Source organism: Alexandromys fortis, unplaced genomic scaffold (assembly GCF_014885135.2).
Source record: "Alexandromys fortis isolate MF-2015 unplaced genomic scaffold, M_Fortis_MF-2015_v1.1 scaffold_13, whole genome shotgun sequence".
Classification (NCBI taxonomy): Eukaryota; Metazoa; Chordata; class Mammalia; order Rodentia; family Cricetidae; genus Alexandromys; species Alexandromys fortis.
In genome coordinates this window covers 15,270,831-15,278,535 of record NW_026067908.1, presented here as the reverse complement: position 1 = coordinate 15,278,535, position 7,705 = coordinate 15,270,831, and positions in this window count along the sequence as shown.

Genomic DNA, 7,705 nt, shown 5'->3' with positions numbered 1-7,705 from the left:
TTCTCAAGACTCAGCAATACCACTTTTGGATATATAGAAAAAGGATGTTCAATTGTGCCACAAGAACATGTGTTCAACTATGTTCATAGCAGCATTGTTTGTCATAGCCAGAACCTGAAAACAATCTAAATGCCCCTCAACCAAAGAATGGATTAAAAAAATGTGGTACATTTATACAATGGAGTACTATACAGCATAAAAAATTATGACATCTTAAAATTTACAGGCAAATGAATGGATCTAGAAAACATCATATTGAATGAGGTAACCCAGACCCATAAAGACAAATATATGTACTCACTCATAAGTGGTTTTTAAACATAAAGCAAAGAAAACCAGCCTACAAATCACAATCCCAGAGAACCTAGATAACATTGAGGACCCTAAGAGAGACATACATGGGTCTATTCTACATGGAAAGTAGAAAAATACAAATCTCCTGAGTAAATTGGGAGCATGGGGACCATGGTAGAGGGTTAAAGGGGAGGGGAGAGGCAGGGAGGGAGAGGAACCGAGAAAAATGTATACCTCAATAAAAAAGATTTTGAAATGAAATATACCTTAGCATGTGTGGATAAATATACCTATATTCCCCTTTCTCTTTATATATAAATTTAAGGTTTAAGTGTTTTTATTTTGAGATCACACAGGACATGCACTTCAAATGTTAGCCTGCTTTTTGCAAATGTTTTATGAATTTAAATTACTGTAATTCTTATGTGCTTGCCTCTGCCTCTTAAGTTTTGCCATTAAAGGTGTGTGTCTCCCAAGTGCTGAGTTTAAAGTTGTGAACCATCACGTAGCTATGGAGATTCCCTATAATAGCTATTCTTATAGGGTTGTCCTGGTTTTGTTTGGGTCTCCAATTCTCCTTAATTTTTAGTGTTATGTATAAACGTTCAAGCTTTTCAAATGTGTTATCTATCACTGTTTATGATTTATTCTGAATTTGTTCCCTGGAAAATTTTTAATATTCTAGTCTTAATTAAAAATGATGCCAATTTGCCCACCATTTCATTATTTTCAGAGGCTTTCTGGTTGCTCCTAAGTGTTTTTCAGTCTACTGAAGTTGTTCTGTCATCTGGAGCAGTATGGTTTTTAAAAACAGGCAATTAATCTTTTAATTGCTCTGTGAATGACTCTCTCTAATACTGACAGGGAATAATTGAATCAAATTTGATATCAGAGCCTTAAGGAGGCCCCCTTGGGTGTTTCCTGAGGGCAAAGGGTTTCTTTACCTGTCCCTGTCGATCTGCATTTCATTAGTACAATACCAACATTTGCCACACCTTCTGCATACTCCAGAAGGTTGTATACTCCAGTGTGTAATATCTCTTGGAAAAAATACTGTTTCTAGGAATGCCTGGCCTATAACCCTTTTTAAAATGACCTTGATTACTACAATTAAAATATTGGACACTTTTAATTTACCTAAAACATTTAGAAATTACTTTTCCTATCAGAGTAGCATCCTAAATGTGAGATCCAAAAGTAGCTGTATTTCTAATCCATTCATTTATTGATGCTGGTCTTGCCTTCAAAGGCCGATAATCCTTTTGTATTATGAATTAGCATTTTCAAAAGTCAAAGATTTGATTAGTAGTTATCTAACTTCTGGTTCTGATACTATTCTGTTTACAATTATAGTCAATTTTTGCAAAAGAAAAAAAATCAGTGAGGACTTTTTTTGGACCTTGTATAATTTTAGTAAATGACTCAAATCTCTTTTCTGATTCTTCAACCTTATCCCAAGTATTTAAAGCTGCTAAATGATATAGCATCATGTCATGTTCATCAACTTCAAGCAGCCTTTGTAAATCAATAAACCTTCACCTAGGAACTGATCTTGGGAAATACAAATACCTGTATACCTATTTTATTGTATTATGGCATTAAATTCCTCTTTCTACCACATTTGCCATTGTAACTGAGAACCAACTTCTAATATTGCTGTTACCAAATCTTTCCAATCTTTGGGGTGATTCTCTTCTCAGTTACCCATGAATTTAATATCTGCTTTTTATACAGTAAATGTATACTTATGCCAATTTATTTGTGGGTTTCTAATTTCTTTTTCCCAATTTTATCAAGAATAGAATATCTCCTCTTACATGGTAAGGCCTGCAGTTTCTCATATTCACCACTGATATATGATGAATAATATTCTACTGATAAAACAGTAATAAATATTGAGTATATTATCATGATCCTTGATTTCAAAATCCAGTTGCATCTGTTCTTACCAAGTAGAAGAATTGATTCCTATCATTTGGCTTCCACATTTACAGAGGCACCATGAGTATTGTAAGCATTACCAAGTAAGAAACAACAAGCACAGCATACAGAATGGGAAAAGATTTTACAAACTCCACATTTAATAGAAGACCAATATCCAAGATGTATAAAGAACTCTAGAAACTCAATGTCAAAAAATTTAAAAAACCTAATTAACAAAAGGAGTACAGATCTAAACAAAGAAGTCTCAATACAGGAAATTCAAACAGTTGGTTTCCAGGCCTAGTTGGAAGTAGAGTTACATAATTAGAGACACATCTGTTATTTGGGAGAATCTTCATGGCCTCCTCCTGTGGGTGCAACCAGATACTCAGTTCTAATACTTATTGTCTCCTTGTACCACTTTAGACCAACATCTCAATGTGCCAGAAACAAATGCATGTCTACGAAAGGAGGAAGGAGGCAAATTGAAGACACAGCTCTTGAGATGTGACTCATGATGCACTTAGCATTTTTAATTCAGCAATTTGTTTTAAGTGCATTTTACTTATAGGAGGAATCATCATTCCCCTTGCAACTTTTAGATGAAAAGGTACACCATTGAGCTCATAAATGATTTTCCTACCACCAAATTAGGTTTCAACAGTTCAGAAATTTGATTCAATGTATTTAGCTCAATTCCTTCACTATTTCTTGAGTCGCCTTCATTCTCTAACATCACCCTTCTCTTCTGAGCAAGGCCCACAAGCTTCAGAACATCCACCATTTCTTTCTGTACTCATTTTCTCTTTCCTTCTCTGGCATCACAGTCTGGGGACAGCACAGAGGCGGTGACTGACTGGAGTGAGTGTGAGGCCATTTCTGAACTTCAGGCTCAGCTTCTCATTGACTGGGGGCTTGAAGGTAAAGTTTTGCATAAGAGAAGTGAAGAAAATGAACAGCTCAGACCTGGCCAATTGTTCTCCTAGGCAGGCTCGCTTTCCTGTGAGACAAGAACAGAGGATGAGTCACTTTCTCAGCTGATTTTAGTGCATGGAGGGACTAATGCTCCCAACTGCCTACTGTAACTACTTAGCTGAACATGAGCTTTGTGTCCATCTAATTATGTCTAATGTCTTTCTGATTTGGCCACTAGAGCCCCATTCAAGCTGGCATTTTCTGATCTTGACCTAACAATATGTCCCAGACTTGTATTTTAATCTTGCCATTTTCCCTGGTGTCCTGGTTCCTTGCATTGACTACTGTTAAGGAAAGACTTAGACAAGAGGCATTCTCACAATTCTGGAAGCCATTTTCTGGGTCACCTGACACCATACACAATGAACTTGGTGTATTTATCAAATTGTGTGTATAGACACATGTATTTACACGTCAGTCTCTCTAGCGAATTTCTGGGTTCACACCATTCTTCTTTGATGGCCCAGGATAACCCTAGCATGCCACTGTTCTCTCCCTCAGTGAACATTCTCATCATGTATCTCAAGAGCATTGCAGATTTCTACAAGGTCTCTAATCCATCTTTAAGCCAACATTTCCTATCCTTTTCTCTTTTGTGCCTTCCCCTCCTCACTTGTTGAGTCTTTCTCTTTCTCTTCCTAGAACTGCTGAGTCTAGGGTCTTGCATATTATGGAAAGCATACTTTTTCTGAGCAGCATCCCTATTTATATAGCTGTTAACTATTTCATTTGAGACAGGATCTATATAGTTTTCCCAGGATGCATTTCTCCTCACCATTGCACTTCAAATCAAGCCCATTTGCCTCTAAGAGGGTATCCCTCATCATATCTTGGGAATCTGAAAAATTTTATGAAGTTTTCACATGTCCACCTTAGTGAAGAGTCTGTATATATAGGTCTCCATTCTTAGGGTTTTGAGAAGAAAAACTGAGGCAAGCTGAAATACCTGGGTAAGAGACTAAAAAATAGAGGGGTCTTAAGCAGTGCCAAGTCCAGGGATGAAGGACTGCATCAAAACATAAAGTGGAATCACCTTGGGACATCTGGAGATGTTTTCATTAAAGTTTAGGATTATGGGATGAGAGGAGGGAATGGCTGGGTGGAGCTCTGAACTCTGTCCTTTCATCACAACTCACCCATTGAGAAAGGCAGGAAGGATTCTCTCTTCTTAAATTGTCCATTCTCCAAAAAGTGCTCTGGATTGAAGATTTCCGGAGTGGCCCACTCTTTGGGGTCACTGTGTAGTGCAGTCAGGTTGGTTAGAAGCATGGTGCCCTAGAAATGGCAGCAAAGAGTCAAGGTTTGATATACAGAACAAACCTGCAGGAGGTAAAGGTAGATAGTTCTTGAGCTCTCATGCATGACTCTCCGCACTTAGTACCTTCTCATTTGTTAATATAAATTTACATTGAATGTGAGTGCCTCCTGGGACTATTCTAGTCCATTTGGTTGCTATTTTAATACTGGACACAAGTCTTTAGGAAGAAGTCTGTACTGGTCTATGGAGAAACATGTTAGCATTCAGAAGATGCTAACAAAGAGGCAGGCAAGAGTAAAGACCAAATCAGCCTCCTCCTACCTTAAGGATGTGGGCAGATCTATGAAGGGAAGTGATGAGACTTCCATCTCTGCTCTTCCATTTTTAGCCCTCACTGTGGAGGACTCTGAATCCAATCATCAGGGTTAGGAGCACATCAAGAAAGCAGAGTAAGCAATCCCATTTCACTGAGCTCCTTGGAACCATGCACACTTTCAAGAGTGTGCCTTTCCTTCACACTGAATCTTATATCCTATCAGGGACTTTACCCATGCTTCCTATCTCTCTAGACTTTGTCATGTCCATCCCTGATTCTGAGAACCACCTTAGGACAGGTGGCCCCTTGCTATCTGAGTCCCACATCTGCTGCACAGCTAACAGTGAAGTGTGCCATGAACCTGAATACTATGTCACCTCCCATGATTTTATTACACACTCTAGTATGTTTTTATCATCTTATGCTAGAATAAACACATTTCCAGAGTTAAACAAGAAACGATAGCAGAATTTCCTTGATTGTGGGTAGCTCTCTCCCAGAAGCTGACAACCAGGATGGAATAAAAAGGGTAGAAATGGGGGTGAAGAACCTCTCACAGGTTTTCTCTCTAGTTCCTAGCCCCCACAATGTGATCTGATTGGCCAGTTTGTCCCTTCTTGTCATGCTGAACCTTGTGTATTTTGTCACAGCCAAGAAAATTTGAGATCTGATAATACATGGTCAAAAGAAGAAGAGAAGAAGCTATAACTGTTTGGGGGCATGTAGGGTGTAAGATTCAGGAAACCCTGTGCAGAGATCTTGAGAGAACTGAGAGATGTGATGGGGATTCCCTCGGTAAAGAAAGGGACTCATGGAGAGACATCAGAGGAGATCCTTTTAATATCAAAATACTACAGTCCCGTGGAGGAAGCATATGTTGATCAGAATTATCAGAACATATTTGCTCCTGGACTTCCCTCTCTCTTTAATATTAGAGAGATTTTATACAAACCTAATTTCCATAGGCCACAACTTTATAATCTCAAAAATGAGATGGAGAGTTATTCTGAAAAGTTGATAAGACATTTTGAAGATTAGAGTCAACAGCACACAAATATCACTTAGTAACTATCGGCACTCTGTCCCTTTCAAATACTGAATTTTGGAAAGGTCTCCCTAATGAGACAGAAATCATTTGTATGAAAGTTATAAGCCTGCGGTTCACTGTTTTAGAAACAACACTCTCACTGTAATGGTGGCACAGGGGCCTCAAGTTTCATTCACATTCCTAACTCAATGTGTCAAGGCCTGTGTAGCAGAATTTTCTAGCCCAAGCCTGCAGTCCCTTAGTCTTGAGAGCTGCTCTCTCAGGTATCATCTAGCAGAGAACTGCTGACTGTGTTAGCTCACATTAGCACGGGAAGATGCTAGGATGCCTTTAGCAAACAAAGCCAGGCTTCACCACTTTCCCCACTGTATATGTAAATATCTGTTTAGATGCATGGAGGAAAACTAGTATTTTAGCAGACATACTGTCTTTCTGCCCAATTTAAATGATCTCTTGATGAAGGAATATATGTCACTGTATGTTAGGTTCTTAAGATGAGGTCAAAAATAGATATCAGAGGCTGGGAGTGCATAGTTACCTTTGGCAAGTGGAATCCATTCAAACTGGTGTCCTTTGACACTTCCCTGGGAACATTCAAGGGGACAATGTTTCCCATTCTCTGCACCTCATGGACGACAGCATTGGTGTAAGGCATGGACTCTCGGTCAGCCAGGCTTACTTGTCTCATCTGGCCAATCACTCTGTCAATCTCAGCCTGTACTTTTTCTGAAAGAAAACAGGAAATCTTATTAATTTTCAAATTTAGTTATTCCTCTGTTGTATGAGCTGCGGTGGGCTGCATTCTGGCCGCCCCGGCTCCCACATGGCTAGCTTATGCCTGAAATAATTACACGGAAACTGTATTCTTTTAAGCACTGCTTGGCCCATTAGCTTTAGCCTCTTACTGGCTAGCTCTCACATCTTGCTTTAACCCATTTCTAATAATGTGGGTAGCCCCACGAGGTGTGGCTTACCAGGAAAGATCTTAACCTGCGTCTGTCTGGAGTGGGAGAATCATGGCAACTGACTGACTTGGCTTCTTTCTCCCAGCATTCTGTTCTGTATACTTCACCTACCTAATTTTCTGTCTTATTAAAGGGCCAAGGCAGTTTCTTTATTTAACCAATGAAATCAACACAAAACAGAAGACTCCCACATCATTCCTTATAACAATATAGAAGTTGTCTTGCTTTCATTTCAGTCTGGTGTTCTAGCTGTAAAGACATTTTGTTAACCTTTTAAAAGATTGATTTAAAGGACAAATCAACAATTTAGTGATTTTTCTCTGAGCCTACAACATAATCATAACTTTCCCGAACTGAACAGCTGTGATCAGCAAGGCTAACTTTAGCGCAGTCCCTAGACTGGTATGAGTGAGTTCCTTTCCCAAAGAGCATTATAAACAATTCACATTCATGTTTCATAGTCCTAGAGCCTGTGGATGCTAAGTGCATGGCACCAAGATGTTTCTTATCTGGTAGGAACAATTTTCTGTCTCACAGATTAGAAAGCTTCACTGGATTCTCATCTCAAAGGGAGAAATAAGGCTCTCTAATACTTCTTTATAAAGAGATAATACTTTTTAGGACAGCATATTTCTGTCAGGGGAGGGTGTCTCATGGCACAAGAATATACATAAATAGAGATACACATATGCATTTTGAATTAAATAGAAAAAAAATTGGGGATGGAGGATATTTCAAGTAGTAAAGTGATTGCCATGTAATCAAGAAAACCTAAGACTTATAATTAATGTAAAAAAAAAAAACTAGGTATGGTGACATGGGAATCTAATACCAGGACACAACTAGGGAGGTGGTGGCAGACAGATCCCTGTGAGTTAGTGTCCAGGAAGTGTAGACTATTTGAATAGTTCCAGGTACATGAGAGA